The 18916-nt window shown below is 43.6% G+C and overlaps 5 non-coding genes across 5 annotated transcripts; 1 reads left to right on the top strand and 4 right to left on the bottom strand.

The window, feature by feature from the left end:
• The first annotated feature begins 10495 nt into the window (after positions 1-10495).
• Positions 10496-10568, top strand: trnak-cuu (transfer RNA lysine (anticodon CUU)). Its single transcript has one exon. It is a non-coding gene; the product is annotated as a tRNA-Lys (tRNA).
• A 4348-nt stretch (positions 10569-14916) lies between these two features.
• Positions 14917-15027, bottom strand: trnal-caa (transfer RNA leucine (anticodon CAA)). Its single transcript has 2 exons — positions 14990-15027; positions 14917-14962 (listed from the first exon to the last, which is right to left on the bottom strand). It is a non-coding gene; the product is annotated as a tRNA-Leu (tRNA).
• A 2047-nt stretch (positions 15028-17074) lies between these two features.
• On the bottom strand, positions 17075-17184 carry trnal-caa (transfer RNA leucine (anticodon CAA)). The gene is made up of 2 exons: positions 17147-17184; positions 17075-17120 (listed from the first exon to the last, which is right to left on the bottom strand). It is a non-coding gene; the product is annotated as a tRNA-Leu (tRNA).
• A 252-nt stretch (positions 17185-17436) lies between these two features.
• trnal-caa (transfer RNA leucine (anticodon CAA)) lies at positions 17437-17547 on the bottom strand. Its single transcript has 2 exons — positions 17510-17547; positions 17437-17482 (listed from the first exon to the last, which is right to left on the bottom strand). It is a non-coding gene; the product is annotated as a tRNA-Leu (tRNA).
• A 1063-nt stretch (positions 17548-18610) lies between these two features.
• Positions 18611-18721, bottom strand: trnal-caa (transfer RNA leucine (anticodon CAA)). Its single transcript has 2 exons — positions 18684-18721; positions 18611-18656 (listed from the first exon to the last, which is right to left on the bottom strand). It is a non-coding gene; the product is annotated as a tRNA-Leu (tRNA).
• Between the last annotated feature and the right edge of the window lie 195 nt (positions 18722-18916).

The raw sequence follows: 18916 nt of genomic DNA on the forward strand, positions 1-18916 counted from the left end.
AGATCAAAGACTGTGCTCCGTCTCTCTCCCTCTCCCTCTGTCTTCATCTACCTCTCTCACTCATATTTCTCACACTCCCTCCTCCTCCTCCTCTGTCCCCCCCCACTCTCTCTGCCTCTCTCTCTCTCTCTCTCTCTCTTGAAAACACTCGTTATTGCTTTTCATGATTTCTTTGACGTTCCTTCTCTTTTTTACCTGAGGGCAGAGAACTGGACGAGAACCGTTTCCTATGCAAAACACAAATGAAAAGACAAGACGGAGAGATGAAAAGAGCGAAGGAATGAAAATAAGTGGGGAAAAATAGAAAATGCAAGGTTGCACTGGTGTTTTAGAAACACACAGGAACACACACACACACACATACAAAAACCTGCCAGAACAAATGGTCCCATGACAACCTGGCAACTACAAGAGCTTTGATGCACAGGTCAAGAGAGAGAGTGTGTGTGTGTGTTAGGGTGTGTGTGTGTGTGTGTGTGTGTGTGTGTGTGTGTGTGTGTGTGTGTGTGTGTGTGTGTGTGTGTGTGTGTTTCAGACTGTTATTTACCTTTAAGTCGGACAAATCTCATGACAACAACAACTTGAATGTCAGACACACGGTTCAGATTGAATTAGCCCTTTGGTAAAATACTGTGCTGTTTTAAATTAAAAGCTCGTCTCTTAAAACACAAAAATGTTGGACACAGCTGCTCTCTTATCTTTGACATTTAAAAAATAAAGCATTCCACTAAATTGACAAATCAAATCTGAGGTTATATCATTGGTTCATTGTCTGGTCAAGCAATTATGTCTTAACTGAGACAACAGTCACTGTCTCATATTAATGTGATAATATGTTGACAAGAGACTTTTGGACCCCACTGTATGTAGAAGTTCTCAAGTTGTTGTTTTTCAGAAGTCATTCTGTGCTGCTGAAGTTCAGCCTCATCTGACTTATTATGATTATAAGCTGCTTGTCATTTTTCAAAAATGTTCCCTTTTCGTTTGCAGCTTAAAAACAGTCACAGTGGAGATGATGTTGCTTTGGATGCTGCCCGACGCTGTTCATCATCACAGGAACAAGGACTAAACTCTACCTCTTTTTCCTCCATCTATACTTTCAGACCATTATCTGACTGGTCATATTTCCTCTTCCTCTTTCTGCCTTTCTTAGCACAATGCAAATAAGAAACTTGATCCCACTCCCACCTTTCCCGACCAGTCCCTCTCTGACCCTCTCTCCTTCTGTTCTTCTCCCCTCTCTTTCTGCCTCTTTAGCTCTGTCACTCCGCTCTCTCCTCCTCTGCCTCCCCTTCCCAGTCATCATCCTCATCTCTCCCTCTTTCTCGCCCCACCATCTCTCTTTTTCCTCCCCTCTCTGTCGTGTTTTTGTCCCTCACCCTTTCTCCCTCTCTCTCTCTCCAGCAGTAGTCATTCTACTTATAGCCTCGCCATAAATCAACCTGTCATTCTCCGTCATGCTCGCTGGATCTCACTGGGGCTCGTGGTGCGTGCACACACACACACGCACGCACGCACGCACGCACGCACACACACACACACACACACACACACACACACACACACGCACACACAGGGGGTAGCAGTGTGAGCCCACACATATACAAGCTCAAACACAAGCACAGACACACAAATACAGAGAAGAATCAAGACTCGGAGACATCAAACACACACACACCCATCGTAAAAAACTATTTTTTTAAAATTCTTGAATAAAACCAGGGGACAAGCAGAATTGGTTGAGAGGGAAGATGAACATGATTTAAGAAAAGATAGCCGAGACATCCCCACATGTTCCCATTTCTAGGACACACTCACACACACACACACACACACACACACACACACACACACACACACACACACACACACACACACACACACACACACACACCTCATTAGGACCAGGCTTTGGTCCCCATAAGGTCCTCTGGTCCTGACCAACTCAGTGTTAATGCTGGAGAAGGTCCTCTATGTACAGCAGCAACATTATTATTCAAGGCATCTCAGACCACTTGGATAAGATCTCAGAGACAGTGAGGTCTTGGTATAAAAACAGTAACTTACTAACTTTAACCAAATGCTTCAGAGGCTTATAACCAAAACGTTACGTCTTGAATCGGATCATCCAGCTCCAACCTCCTCTCAGGGACATGTGTGAATGATAATGAAGTCACACTATTGGAGAAAAGCTTAGAACGATTTCAATAAAACAATCGTACAGCTCCACTGATTCTAATTCCTCCACATTGTATTTGAAAATAAATGATCAGCATATAAATGTATTGTGAAGGACACTAAAGGGTCTTCCCCTCCATCTCTTATTTTTCAGAATCTGCTCTTCTCTCGTTCCTCTCGTCATTTTCTCGCAGATAAAATCTCCTCTCGTCCTCCTCTCTTCTCAACGCAAGAACCCCATAAAGACCCTTAGGAGACTGACGATTTCATAGGGCTTTGTGTTTGTTTACGCGTCTGTATGTGTGTGTGTGTGTGTGTGTGTGTGTGTATGTGTGTGTGTGTGTGTGCGTGTGTGTATGTGTGTGTATATGTGTGTGTAACAGCACATGTGGCATGCAAGGTCACGTAATCCTGTGGCCTCCAGATACCGTTATTGACACACACACGGCACTCTATGACCTGCACTGCCCTTGCACACACACACGCACACACACACACATGCACGTCCTAGTATAACCCACAGTGCCCTCAGCATTGTACAGACAGTGAAACAGATACCTTCTGGATAAAACTTCTCTTGATTGTTGTTCTTTGTGTCTTTTACAAACTGGTCATATTCGATATTTATCTTGTTGTTAAAATCATACAATCTTAATGCTTGTGTAGTCACAGATGAATGAAGCAGAATGTAACACTGATCTACAGTTTATTCACCTTCACCTATTTCTAGTATTGTATATGTTTTTTTAAATTACTTCATACACAAATATCTAAAAAAGGGATTGTGATAAATGTGAAAAACATCCAGTTTCCTCTTCCTAGTAACTACATTCAACAACAAGAGCAAACAAGTGAAGCTGAATATTAATGGGGTCTAGTTAATAGAACAATGTTGCAGCTGATCTGAGCCCTGTTTGAGTAACATTTGCTCAAACTTTCAGTGGTCAGCGGTTTCAAGAATTGCAGTTTTTCTACTTTCCAGTCAAACTGTATGTTTGTGAACGTGTTTTAAGATTTAGGAGCTGGTTGGTTTGTGCCACAGACAGAAAAGTCAGAAAGTGTTGAGAGACGAACTGTCCCACTGTTGGTTTGGTTCTTCTTTGATGGGGTTTGTTGTCTCGGAGAAAAACATAGAATAACAGCAGCATTCAAATGAAGCACAGAAGAAAACAGATGCACAGATATAGATTGCCAAGGTCACATTTCACTGTGTACCGTATATGAGACCTCCTCTTTCTCTCTGCGCTCCACTGCTCTCCTCCTCTTCCTCCTCTGCATTCCTCTCCCCTCCTCCTCCCTCCCTTCCCTCACACACACACACACACACGCACACACACTTCACACACACACACACACACACACACACACACACACACACACACACACACACACACACACACACACACACACACACACACACACACACACACACACACACACACACAGTCTCTCCAGAGATGTGTCCATTGCTCTGACCTCTCTCTCTCCTGGGAGAGCTGGCTGTCTGCTCTGCTCTCTCTTTTTCTCTCCTGGCCTCACACTTTCTCGTTTTCTCCCCCTCTGTGTCTTTCTTCGTCTTATTCTTCTCTCCGTATCACTCCATCTATTGATCCATCTCTCTAATCTTCTTTTGTCTCCTACCTCTCTCATCCTCTCCTTGGTTTCATGTCTCCCTTGCTCTCGCATCCTCTTATCTCTTCATCCTCTCTCCACTCAATCCCTCACCTCCTCTCATTTTCCCTCCCTTCGCTGTCTTTTTAACCATTCCCCTTCCCCCCCTCTTTTCAACCCACGCCCCATCTCCTGCTTTTCTCTTCGTCCCTCTTTTAATATTTCTCTCTCTCTCTCTGGGCCTTCATGGTGCTGGTGAGACTGCAGGGCTCAGTCTGGGGCTTCTTGCCCAGTTCATGCTGCCTCTCTCCAGGCTTGGCGCCCACAGAGGGTGGGCAAGGCTGAAGGAGAGCTGGAGGGGTCTGTGTGTGTGTGTGTGTGTTTGTGTGTGTGTGTGTGTGTGTGCGTGTTTGTGTGTGTGTGTGTGTATGTGTGTGTGTGTGTGTGTGTGTGTGTGTGTGTGTGTGTGTGTGTGTGTGTGTGTGTGTGTGTGTGTGTGTGTGTGTTTGTCTGTATCCAGTGATGGGGAAAGGAGGATAGAGACAGAAGAAACAATGGAGAAGAATAGATTTCTGTTGAGTCACACTTTGCTGGCTGGAGCGTTACTGTGGCTACACAGTCCTACACAGTGTGTGTGTGTGTGTGTGTGTGTGTGTGTGTGTGTGTGTGTGTGTGTGTGTGTGTGTGTGTGTGTGTGTGTGTGTGTGTGTGTGTGTGTGTGTGTGTGTGTGTGTGTGTGTGTGTGTGTGTGTGTGTGTGTGTGTGTGTGTGTGAGAGTGAGTGAAGGTTGTTTTTTCTAGCTCAGGAAACTACAGTGTGTATAAATACAATAGAATTTAAAGCAATTCTTGTCTTATATTTTCTTTATGTGAGCTTAGACTATTTCTCTAGGTTAAGATAAGGGCTTATTCAATCATCAATTTATCTACTTTCCTAATCAAAGTGAGGCAATAGAATCAGAGAGGAGTGACCATCAGCCTGCGCCACAGACAGAGATCAGGCACTGGATGTTTTAAAATGGCCAAATATACTTGGACTGACAAGTATAACAGAATTGGGGCGAAATGGTCCTTTCGAGCAACAAATACTCAGACAATCAGAAAGCTTTCAAAGCTGGCAACAGTTTCAATGTAATTATCTAAACCTTGAGTATTATCATTATCTAGCTGCAGATCCCTCACTGCAGCAGGGAAACCAAGCATGCACAATAACAGAAAATTCACACGGTAAAATTCATTCTGCAGAACTGTGGTGGAAGTTTCAAACCTGCCTGATGATCTGACTGCTCACGGTTCTGCTGGACTGGTTTTTACAGTATTTTAATTATCTATATCAATGACGTGAACATGTTTACCTTAATATCCTTTTGGGCCATGTCGCTCTGGCCGACCTGAGGCAAAAAGTAAAAATACACAACCAGAATTATCATGAAATATTATTCCTGTGGAGAACATGGCAGATAACAGCATCAGTGTGTGTGTGTGTGTGTGTGTGTGTGTGTGTGTGTGTGTGCGTGCGTGCGTGCGTGCGTGCGTGCGTGTGTGTGACAGCACACCTGTACCCAGCTGCACGCAGAGAACAACAATTCCCCTGCTGGTCACTAATGGTACAGGCCTGCTGGAAAGGAATCAAATGGCCTGGAACCAACCAGGCATGATGGGACAGGGGAGGGAGGAAAGGGGCACTGGTCAGATGGAGGGAGAGAGGGGAGAAGGAGAAGGAAGGGGAAGGAGGAGTGGGGGGAGGAATGTTGGCCGTGCATTCTGAAATTAATTTGGTGAAATACGCCAAAACAAAAAAAGAGTCTTCACGGGACAAAGAATAAGGGAGTGAGGGGGGGGGGAGAGTTCACTTCACACCAGTGTTTAAAATGTCGCCTGTAGCTGTCATCTCTTTATTTATCTCCTCACTCTCTTTTCTCAACTCTCACTCCTTCTCTCTGTTTCACTCCAGATCCATCCCTCCCTCTCCCTCTCTAACCTCTCACCCCTGTCTTCTCGCTCTCTCTCTCTCATGTCCAGTCTGTCAAAGTGGGGAGTTCCAGTGAGGTAGCGCCATCTGTCTGTGTCCACTGTTACTGCAGTTAAAAACTTCAGTCCCTTTGAAGCAAAGGAAATACAACTTTTGGGAACTAACATTAGAATGTTTGATGACAGCAGCGTCTTGTTAACTTATGTGAAAAGGTAAAATGGTTTGTTCAGGCAAAAAAACAAATTTACCCAGACAAAAATTTAAGAGATGAGTTAAAATTATTGATAATTACTTTAAGTTACTAAAATATACACTAAATTCAACATGTCAATCCAAAACATTAAGATTTTTTGAATGGAATATTTGAATTATGAGCTTTGAAGTTTATTCCTGATCTCACAAATAGTTGGAAATTAATCCTAGCTCATGCTCCCATAAAATGTGAAGTGTTATAAAGATAATACAGGAATTTAAAGCAAATAAGTAAATTTTTTATTACATTTAATTAAAAACAAATCTCAATACTGTCTTTAAATGTAACCCCCTCATCAAAACAATAATCCCTTGGTTGCACTCATGAAATCTGTAATGACTGTTTATGAGGCTGCTTCATATTTTCCGTGTGAGCATCAGTGTGATGTCTCCAGTGCTGCATGCAAACACAACGTGCTGGGGAGTCAGATCCCTGCACATTTATTGAGCGTAATAACGCAGTTCTGATCTGGTTTCAGGCGGCGTGCACGTCTGACAGACGACGCAGCAGCGCAGCAGTGGCAGATGTGAAATATCTGCTGCTACCGCTGCATGTGTTAAAATATGCAGGATAAGATGCAGGATGAGATTCAGGAGATACGACAGCAAAGGTGTTTTTAACTCCTCTGCATCCAAACATTAACAGAGAGTAAATGCTTTGAGAGAGTGTTTTCAGGGGGATGGGGGAGTATAGTTGATTCACTAGCCGATTTTAAATCCCTAACTCAGATTCAGATTTTGTCCCTCATTAATCCAAACATAGGGATTTAGCAGCTTCAAGAAAATAATGCTGAGAAGTGCGTTTCCAAATGCTCTTTGTTGCCAGGGCAGAAAAAAATGTATTTTTTAAAGACAGAGAAGTAGAATATCCAGTAACAACAGCAGCAACCTGCTGTCCAGAGGAAAATGTCAATATTAGATCTGCAAACATGGGATTCTGTCCAGTGCAAACAATACTTTCATTATACACACACAGAGAAAACACAGCTGGGCCCTTTCTTTCCTTGCAATACAATATGAACATTGTGTCATTAAAGACAGTTACTTCAGTGTAATAAAACCTGTTTTGGGACATTGTGCAGCCTGAAAAATTGACTCCTCTGAACAGGCAGTAACTTCATGAGGGTTACCATGGCAATTAGACGTTTTTCCATGTTGATTTTGAATTGAATATTAATATCCATCCCAATGCCAATATTTGACTGTAACTATATACATTTACTTTGCTTTGATAAATGCAGTTCTCATAATTTTCTCAGTTCAGTTGGAGGTTTACCGGGTACACCCAGACCCAGGGGCAGACCCAGAACCTGCTGAGGGACTACATATCCCATCTGCCCTGGGAACGCCTCAGAAGCCACCAGGAAGAGGTGGACAGCGTGGGAGAGAGACGTCTGGGAAACTCTACTTGGGCGGGAACCTCCGTGACATGAGCCCAGATTAACTAAGACTGTGAACGAATGGATGGATGTTGGGTTTGTCAACAGTGTAGCTAGGGAACAGTGTCACCAGTCTTTTTCCAACAATGGTTAAATATTCAATCCAAATTCAAAAATACAAGCCCTGATTAACACTATTATGAATACTTGCTTATTGTCTATTCGTGAAATAAGAAAGATGGTTTCTTCATATTAGGATTGTGCAACGGTCCACAACTTAACTGCACTAAATCCTAAACTGTGAAAAGTAGCTCAACGTCATCAAACCACAAATGAGGTGGACAGACACAGATTGAAACAGTCTCCTTGTTATCTGGCGAAGAATCCGAGTCCTCTCCTAACGCAATGCAGTGCTCCGCTCCTCTCGGTCCAGGCTACAGGCGACGGCAGCTCCACTCAGTGCACTTCCTCATAAATCATTTCAGCCAATCAGTGATGGATGGCTATAAAAAAAGTAAAATGTGTGTATGTGTGTGTTTGTGTGTTTGTGTGTAAATCAATGTTGTCTGCTACCTCTGTGATTTTGTTTTTTACCAGACAACAGACTAATGCTTTGTCGATCCTTCATCTACACAAACACTGCAGTGGAGATGTGGGATAGAGAGAAGGTGAGAGAGAGAACGGGGAAAGAAAGAGAACTGAAGGAGAAGAAAGACACACAGGCAGGGTTGGTGATAGAAGGAGGGAAAATAAAAATTCTAGAACACGAGAGAGAGTGGAGAGAATATTCTAGAACAAGAGCGAGAGAGGAGAGAAGATAGTGGGAATAAATTGATTTGATCCTCTCTTCTGTACCTTTCTCTCTTTCGTGTGTGTGTGTGTGTGTGTGTGTGTGTGTGTTTGTGTGTGTGTGTGTGTGTGTGTGTGTGTGTGTGTGTGTGTGTGTGTGTGTGTGTGAGTGTGTGTGCGTGTGAGTGCGTGTGTGAGTGTGTGTGCGTGTGAGTGCGTGTGCACTGATAGAGGAGCTGGTTTTGCTTCAGGTTGGATATTGGATAAAGAAAAAACACACTCAGTAATTATCTAGAAAGAGCACCTGCATGGGCACTGGGAATCTCATAATATTACAACCACCAGCACCTCGTCCAACACACACAGACACACACAGACACACACACACACACACACACACACACACACACACACACACACACATACGGGAGAGGAAAAATTACAATTCAATACAAAAATGATTGAGGAAATAAGACAAAACAACAAACTTAAATGAACATTGACATTTTTTCACATGACTTGATTTCTAAAACGCTCCGTCCAGACAGACTTCAGCGCTGCTCGTACATATAAAGTTATATTGAACTCAGTTTTCATGATGAGTTTCCTTTTGTTCGTTCTTCCCTTCATCTATTTTTCTTTGATCAGTTGTAGTAGCAGACAATGACCAGTAAGAGGCAGGGTTTCCTCTCATCTGACTGACTAAATGTTCCCTGTCACTCGTGTTTTTTTTTAATTTCCTTCGCTCTTTCTTTTCTCTGCATCTGGATTCATGCGTTCTGCCCCCCCCCCCCCCCTTCACAAACGCACACACACACACACACACGCACACTCACTCACTCACTCACTCAAACCATTTGCAGGGTGAGCATGTGAGCAAGTACGTGTGTGTGTGTGTGTGTGTGTGTGTGTGTGTGTGTGTGTGTGTGTGTGTGTGTGTGTGTGTGTGTGTGTGTTTGCGTGCGTGCGTGCAGAGGACCACCCTGCTGATTTGAGCTGCTTCACTCATTGGTGCGTATCGCCTCTGACAGTGACAGAGTGGAAAATGATTTCCAGTGAGTGACCACAGCAGGGGGGGGGTGCAGGACAGACAGTGCCCCACCCCGAGTCATCTTAGCCCATGTCGATCAACACTAACACCCTGATGATTTACAGGATACAGTTCAAACTAAACTACCGTTACTGCTACACAACATGTGTGTTATCAAACTACCGATACAAAAGAAGTCTGTTTCTATGTAGAATGCCACAGACCATGTTCAGACTTGGCAGTAACATCCGTCCACAGTGATCCAATCACAAGTGTTCAGCGCTAAGTGCAGGTGTGAATGCACAGAAACATTCTGGCAGCAAAGATCCAGCACGACACTTCTTCCAGGTTAGCGAGTGTTTTAAGAAAGAAGGAAATCGATCAGTGGAGTCTTTGAGCTGCACAAATGTTAATAGCTTAGGTTGACTTGTGAAGGGCCCTCACACACCGATCAACCATCACCAAGAGTCCACAGACTTGTTCCAGCCCTGTGTTGTTTCTGAGATCATGACTCAAACACTGTAGCTGGAAATTGATGTCACCAAACTACAAACTTACATGCAGCTGACCATGACTCCCGAGACCAGGCTGCACCTGAGGACAAATACTAAAGAGTCTTTGCATCAATAATACCTCAACAGACCACAGCCTGCAGAGGTACAGCTCAGAGAGGTGATTTGATTACATAACACTTTGAAAATAGACCGGCTAGCTCAGTCGGCAGAGCATGAGACTCTTAATCTCAGGGTCGTGGGTTAGAGCCCCACGTTGGGCGAAGTTCCTTTTCTGTGTAATAGATGTAGTATTACTGAAAAGTTTATCTTACAAAGATGAGAAATACACATAATAGCAATCCTAGTAGCAGTGCAGTTATAAATGTGTAATAACATGCGTTTGGCACCTAGCTGCTCTGACCATGTTTGAGGGTGGCTACCTGTCTTCGTGACTATGTATCTTAATAATAATAACAATACATTTACTCATACAGCACCTTTTAGAACAATGAGCTTGAGAGAAGAAGGAATAACAAGAATAGAATTATTACATGTCATTTAAAATCAAATAAAGCGAATGGGCAACAATGACTCAGCTGACGCCCTCTGACCTGCTACACTTTCATAATGGACCAAAGGATTTTTTAAACTTTTCAGTGTTTCCCGTTCTCTGAATTTTTGGTAGGCATCTTCACGATATCGCCACTGATAAAATTATATGTTAGCAGAATGGTTATTACATATTTTTAAACCCTCGGAACTCCGACTTGCTATTTCACTGCCTGTGTGTAGCCCGGCTAGCTCAGTCGGTAGAGCATGAGACTCTTAATCTCAGGGTCGTGGGTTCGAGCCCCACGTTGGGCGCAGCTGTTTTATACAGGAACATGGTGGTTAAACTGATCAAGACCGTTAACTACAGACCAAACCTGTTTGCAGTTTAAACTCTCACTTCATCTGAGCTCAATACATACAAGTAAAAAGTGAGAGTTAAAGTTTCAGTGTGCAGAATATAGTGACATCTAGTGTTGAGGTTTCATGTTGCAGGTGAATACCCCTCACCTAATTCTCCCCTTCCAAACATTAAGAGACCCTGTGGTAGCCTTTAGTTGTCATCAAAACTCAAAAGATGCTTAGTTTGTCCAGATTGAGAACCTAACCCTCTTACCCTAAACATGGCTGCCCCCAAATGCGGACCCGCACCTAAGAAGATAGAACATTAAATATAAAGGGCCCATTCAAGGCTAAAGAAAACAACAATTTGTACAATTTAGATGACCAATGATTAGTGAAAACATCACTAGGATTATTATTTATTCCATATCTGCCAATCAAACCCTTTCACCTCAATCATACACACTGGCACCTTTAAGAAAGAACAAGAAGTGAAGTGAAGGATCAGTACTTAAATCTATTGATATCAGATCAACTGAAAACAGCCACCGAAATTCTCTACGGCTCATAAACTCATAATTAATGACTGAATCAGTTTGATTTGGATATTCACGTTATATTTGAGTAAATAATGCAAAGTACAGTGAATTGACCTGAGAGAGATGAACAAAGTAAAGAGACAGACAGAAAGAGGGATTAAGAGTGATAGAAAGAGAGAGGGAGGGAGAGACTAAAACAGAGAATGGGCTTATTGTAGTGAACGTAAATAAGATTCTTGTCCCCATCTGTTTGGATCTGCAGCCTACACTGACTATGTGTGTGTGTGTGTGTGTGTGTGTGTGTGTGTGTGTGTGTGTGTGTGTGTGTGTGTGTGTGTGTGTGTGTGTGTGTGTGTGTGTGTGTGTGTGTGTGTTAGACTTCCAGCCCAGCGCAGGTGTGCTGTTGATAGTTTTATCAGTGCAGGATCGCGGCTGCTGAGACAAGCAGAGGGAGGAAGGGAGGAGAGGAAAGAGGAGAGGAGGAGGGAGAGGAAAAGAGAGGAGATGCCGGCCGTAACTACATTTCTGTTTACCCTGTTCCATTAATATCCCTGAGCACGTAAAGACTGAATACATGCTCCCTATAATGTGCTACAACGTCATGGCTACATTCATGGTTCTGCCTTTGTGCTGGTTTGGAAAAACACAGTAATGTTAAATGGTTTCAAACATGAGACTAAATACTGTGTGAGGTTTCTGGATCCAAACTCAGAACTGAATACAATTTCTAAGACTCTTAAAGAACAATTTAAAGAACATCTGTAACAACCATCGGTTATCTGTACTGCTTATTCTACAAGGGTCACGGGGGTCAGAGCTAATCACAGCTGACATTAGGCGACATTGGGATACACATACAGAGATATACATGTATAGACCGGAATTCAAACCAATAACCTTCGCAGATAGCAAAATTGATTTGGCCCAGATTTGGCCGACCTATCACACAACCCACATCCAGCTCACATACTGCTGGGTTCTCACATCGGATTGTTCTGACTTTCTTCCGACTTTCGAATCCCAGGGGCAGAAACTCTGACTCTGACATTTGCCTTCACACCTGAACCTGCTGCAGAGATAGTGCAAAGAATTTAAATATTAAAATGATTCAAATTCGATTTCTATGTTGTTATTATTGCTTTGGAACACTGGATGTCGTGTATCAGTGTTCAGTGAGAGCAGCTCCTCTGGTTCTGAAGCTGTTTGTCTTGTGGCCTCCTGGTCAGTGACTGTCCTCGTGTACCAGCCCACTGGATTTATAAAACAAGCTCCGGCTCTATAAAGTGTCCAATAAACCACTTTTACTATTAGTGTGGGGCACTGTTAGCATACAGCTACTGACCGCCACCACTGACCATATGCACACACACACTCAAACACCGAACACACACACACAGAGTTACTGGTCAGAAACATTTCGAAGACTGCTGGAGTCAGGACCTCTGCCAAACTCTAACCCCATGTCACCCCACCCTGCCGCCCCGATGACATCACTGCATAGCCCTGAACCAACAGCCCAGAAAGGTCTGAACACAAACACACACACACACACACACACACACACACACACACACACACACACACACACACACAAACACACACACACACACACACACACACACACACACACAAACACACACACACGCACGAGAATCCAGACACCATAACAAATACCAGCGGGTCACATTTTGAGTGCACACATGCAGAAATACATACACACACACATCACTTGACCATAATGACTACTGCATGGCCACACTGCATCGTCAATACTAAAACACGGAAATACATACACACACTCACACAAACACACAATCACACACACAGGTGTTTAAGCCAAAAAAGTAAAATTCTGAAAAATTAAGTCGATAAATCAAAGAAGAGAATGACCAAATGAATGAAAAGGCTTTCTCTCTTTCACTCTTCTCTTTCTCGCCCCTTCACTCACACACAAACACACACACACACACACACGCACACAAGTGGAGGGTACCACTGTCATGCACAGCTCTTGGAGGAATTCCCAGGAATCAAGTAGACCAATCAGAGATGAGAGTTTAAAATACTGGCCCCTCCACTGGAGAAGCCGTCCACTTCACATGTACCACTGTGTGTGCGTGTGTGTGTGTGTGTGAATCCAAGTTAGTCATTAGTGTTCCCACTGGGCTAAAATACCCACACATGTAACACATCTAGTTTCAAACCATCTCCTTCTCAGATACTTCACACACTTTTACAAACATTTCCCACATTTCCCAGTTTACTTGTTTTCAAACTTGTGACCACAACTTACAGAAAACAAACCAACATAAATCAAGAATCGTTCCCTTATGTCCAAATTCATTGTATAACATATGGGACACACACACACAAACACACACACAATCTCAAGTTCGATTGACAGTGATGGAAACATGACACAAATTTCTTCTAGACTCTATCTGCTCCTTTTCAAGACACAACATTTTAAAGCACATTCAACTTCCAGACGATGGCTCACTGTTTTTTATATCTTGGGAACATGTATTATGCAAAGTGAATGTTGAAGCTTAAAACCTGTTGGTTTCTGATACGTTTGTGTTTTTTGCTCGACGTGTTTGTGACTTTGAACATGACGCAACTAGGGGAAAAAAGACAAACAGGCAAATCTTGCGTATACTTGCTAATTTTGGCGTAAAAGAACTAAGTGAGACAGACTTTTGTTGAAGGCATTCTCTAGTTTTTGTAATAGACTCTGAAAATGCATTAAGAGCCCAAAACCATTAAATATCTCAAAAAACGTTTCAACGAATCAAGGCTGAAATGAAAGATGCACACAGCATCAATCCAAAACAATGCAGCTGTAAGAGAAAGGAGACGGGTTGAGAGAAAAGAGAAGCTTTAATGACAAGTAGAGAAAAATCTTGTCATGAATGAAAGAGCGAGAGGGAGGAAGGAGAGGGGAGGAGAGAAAGAACAGAAGTAGAGCTGGTCGACAGGGAGGGAGGAGGAAGAGAGATTATCTCTCTCTAATGGCTAACCTGTTGACAGCAACACTTTTCACCACCTCTATCTACACATCTAACTTTACAATCTACCCTCACACACACACCTACACACACACACACACACACACACACACACACACACACACACACACACACACACACACACACACACACACACAGTCTGCTCCACGGCTCATGTGGGTTTTAGACTCTACCGGAGACGTCACCGACCGGAGACGACCACTGCCGCCATCGCATCACATCACATGTAGGAGATAAATCTGATCTGCTTCCTCATGAGGTGACAGACGGAGAAACTCACTTTTGTCTGCTGTGTGTGCTCTGAACAAAAGAAGATACGAGGATTCAGAGAACAGAAAGATGAAGTCTTCAGTTGATTAAATATCTACGTAAAGAAACTAATGAAGCAAATTTCATGTGTTTTCTCCTTCAAACACACACAAAGACACACACACCTCATATCTGTAGTATCATTATATTTTCCTGCTGAGTGTATTTCTACCTTGTATTTTATTGTATTTGATATGAGGCTGCTGCTGTGACAATTACATTTCCCTATGGAGATCAGTATCTATCCATCTCTAAATTGGTCTACTTGGCTTAATGAGTGTTTGTGACTCCCTTGAGAAAGACATGTCAATCTTAAAAATGTCTAGTGACTGATGGATATTTTTGTGTTTTTAAGAGGCAGGGGAGACGAAGTTATTTCACACAGACACAGGAGAAAAGAAAGTTGTGTTTCTCAGTACCAGACAACAGTGGGCGCAAAAGATGTGTCAGAAGTGGGATTTGAACCCACGCCTCCATTCGGAGACCAGAAGTCCCTTTGACCAGGAAGGAGTCAGTCCTTGAGTCTGGCGCCTTAGACCGCTCGGCCATCCTGACAGTGGAATCATTACCTTTCCCAAGTTGACTAATGAGTGGGATTTGAACCCACGCCTCCATGGAGACACGACATTTTTCAACATTTTCATTGATTTCTCAGAGAATAATTCATGGATCTTGATGAGACAAATCAGGCACATTTATAAAACCTGATATCTATAGGTGTGTGAATCGTGCTGGGCCTTGTCGGATGTGTGAGTTCTCCACTGATCTTTAATTTCTTGTCATGTGTGTGAAAATTTCCAACACAAGCTGCAACATGTCCAAGCTGCTGAATCGTTTAGGACTTCCATGCTTTTTCCATGCAGGACAATCTAGTCACATATGAACAGAAGGCTCACACGGGACAACACCAACAGACTCGGAGCAGCTTTCTACTCAGAACCTGATGGAGCTGTCCCTCCACTGTCCCTGTGCAGGACAATGTGTGTGTTTGTGTTTGTATCAACTTGATGCCACAAAGTTTTAACTACAGCGTCTCAGGTCCAGATGAAGCCGGAGGCAGCTCCTCTGTACAGAGAGAAACATTTGTGCAACATTTCGACCAAAATAGTCCTGGTCTCCACCGCAGGGCCAGAGGGACACACACACACACACACACACACACACACACACACACACACACACACACACACACACACACACACACACACACACACACACACACACACACACACACACACACACACACACACACACACACACAAATTCAAAGCCAAAAGTCATGAAACGAGTCCATTCTGACAGCAGAGACATTGTGGAGACTAAAAAAAAAAAGGACAACGAGCTCAAATGGAACAAAGTCCGAAACCAAGTTCAGAGAGTTTCATCCAAACTCTCACCACACCGCAAACACTTCACATACACAAGATTGCACTATATTAAAATACTAATACACATAATAACATAGTAAGTCATGCACTATGCAACATTTCTGCGGCATTGTATTGACATGTGGAAAGTGTGGGTGCAGAATGTGTGTGTAACATGTAATGACCTTCTCTGGGAACTTTTAGGTTAATAACACATTCTAAAATAAGTTTTCTTACCTGGTCTGCTGTGCGTAAATCCAGTTGCTCCTCAGCTCTCCAAGGACAAGTCCTCCTCCCACCATCCACAGCTCTCAAGTCCGAAAAGTGTGACACCCTGCCCGGCTGGGAAGCTGCACACAGGTCGGTGTTTTCATTGAAAAGAGGGGGGGAACCCTTCAGACAGACCCCACAGCAGCAGCCTGGAGCACAGCGCACACACAACTTCTTTCAAGTGTCCACTTTCTTCAAAACACAACTTTTACTGCGCAACACGCACCAAAGACTCAGAAGAAATCCACTTTAGGGAACGAGCAGATGTGTGACCGCAGCCTCCGGTGGTCCGTGGACCTGTCCGCGTGCACGAGAGTCCCCAAAACTGTCGCGCACACGCGTAGAAGCCAGACGATGCTCCTCTCCTCTTCGGTGTGCACGGCTCTGTGCCCCCCCCCCCCCCTGCGTCCTCACTCTGCAACAGGTGTCAGAAGTAAAGTGAGATTTCTCCACATTACAAGTTTCAAAACTGTCCAGCTGATTACGCACGGAGGAGGAGGAGGAACAAGAAGAGGAGGAAGGAGGGGGGGTGCAGTCCACAGCTCTTCAGGAGTTTTACGCGTAAAACAAGAAACAATAGCGAAAAGTTTGGAGAAGAAGAAGAGAGCGTCAGGAGAGGAGTGAGACAAAGGAGAGGAGAAGTTGTGTGTCTGTCTGGAGGACTGTCCTGCAGTGTGATGTGGAAAAGTGTCCGCCGGCCCACCGGTGCAGAGGGAGGAGAGAGGGAGGGGAGGAGGAGGGAGGAGAAAGTTATTTCACACAGACACAGGAGGAAAGAAAGGTGTGTTCTTCAACTGCCCTGAAACAGTGGAGAATAAACCATGTGTCAGGAGGAGTGGGACTTAAACCCAAGTTCATTGTTCAGTTCCCAGCTGTTGGTTTTTACATAATTCTATTCAGTGTATAGTCTAAATACACTGAAACTTGTGTTGAAGGATAAGATACTTCACAGAGTTTATAACATCTGTCAGAAGTGGGATTTGAACCCACGCCTCCAATCGGAGACCAGAAGTCCCTTTGACAGGAAGGAGTCAGTCCTTGAGTCTGGCGCCTTAGACCGCTCGGCCATCCTGACATACAAGTGCTCTGTAAGATGAGCAATTAAATCCCTTTATATTGTAATAACTGTATTTCGTTTTGGCCACTTTAAATACATTTGAATTGGTAGATGATACACTCATGAAAATGTCGCCCAGACAAGAAGATATTGATTGACGTTATGTTGTTACTGACAGAGTCTGATAATCACAGAGTTCGACTGAGTTGGTTGTTTGAATCATGTTTTTTCAGGATTCTACGCAATCCTGTCTCCAGTCTGTAAAACACTTGTCAGAAGTGGGATTTGAACCCACGCCTCCATTCGGAGACCAGAAATCCCTTTGACCAGGAAGGAGTCAGTCCTTGAGTCTGGCGCCTTAGACCACTCGGCCATCCTGACAGTGAATATTTGTGTTTCTGAAGTGAATTTACATATAAGGCAAAATTTGAAACATTCATACATTTGCATGGAAGATCTTCTGCTGGTGAAAATCAAGGTAGAAACCCTGATTTATAAAGTTCTACATGTTGTCCCTACATCTCACACGAGAAGTTGACGGGTTCTGTTGTTACTGACAAAGTCTGACAATCATTGAATTAGACTGAGTTAGTTGTTTGGACTGAAGGCCGGCGCATGCTTCTGCGTTTTCACGGGAACGGAGACGCAAGAGCCCTTCCGGGCCCCTCACGGCCCTTCCTACGTCCTTACGTGCGTCGGCCAATTTTTCTAACTAGACGGCAAAGCCCCGCAAGCGTCACCCGTTCGCGAGCGCTGTGATTGGTCTGCTGGCTACATAATTTCCGGAGTCGCATTTCCGGTTCATGCCCGGAAACCACGGAAGATTTAGAAGAACGAATATGGACCAGATAGAAGAGCACTTGGCAGAAGAGATCCGACACTATGTCCACTAGTATAACCCGTCACTAACCGGCGGACAACGAGTCCTGCGTCACAGCTGCGTGCCTGCGGGCCCCTGACGACGCAGAAGCATGCGCCGGCCTTAAGTTCGTTGTTTGGATCAAGTGTTTTCCGGACTTTACTTCTCAACTAAACCTGGAGGTAAAAGAGATGTCAGAAGTGGTTTTGAACCAACGCCTCCATTCGGAGACCAGAAATCCCTTTGACCAGGAAGGAATCAGTCCTTGAGTCTGGCGCCTTAGACCGCTAAGCCATCCTGACTTCGAATTGAATTTAAACCAAAATTAGTATTAGTTCAGAAAAGCTTGATTGAGTTAATATTGAGTTAAACAAGATTTCTACTTTTATCACATCAGGTAAATCTGCAGTGAAGAGCAGATGCTCGAGAAAATTAAGATTCTAAGTTTCACAACATGAAACTACTGCATGGTTTCCATTAAGGATTTCCTGTTACTCACACAGTCTTAACCATCTACTATAGAGTCTAGAATCTATACACTTGTTTTATTTTATTTGTTTCATGGACACCTGGAAGTAAAAGGTATGTCAGAAGTGGGATTTGAATCCACGCCTCCATTCGGAGACCAGAAGTCCCATTGAACAGGAAGGATTCAGTCCTTGAGTCTGGCGCCTTAGACCGCTCGGCCATCCTGACATAGCCATTGATGGAAGATGATCCTTTCAATGGTTTTACTTTGTAATGCAAAGAGGAACTGTATTTTCTTTTTGCAACATTAAATACATTTGCATGGAAGATGATACACTCATGAAAATGACACCCTCAGAAGAAGATGTTGACATTATGTTGTTACTGACACAGTCTGATAATCAGAGTTAGACTGACTTTGTT

The sequence above is a fragment of the Limanda limanda genome, chromosome 1 (genome assembly GCF_963576545.1).
Source record: "Limanda limanda chromosome 1, fLimLim1.1, whole genome shotgun sequence".
In the NCBI taxonomy this organism is placed as follows: Eukaryota; Metazoa; Chordata; class Actinopteri; order Pleuronectiformes; family Pleuronectidae; genus Limanda; species Limanda limanda.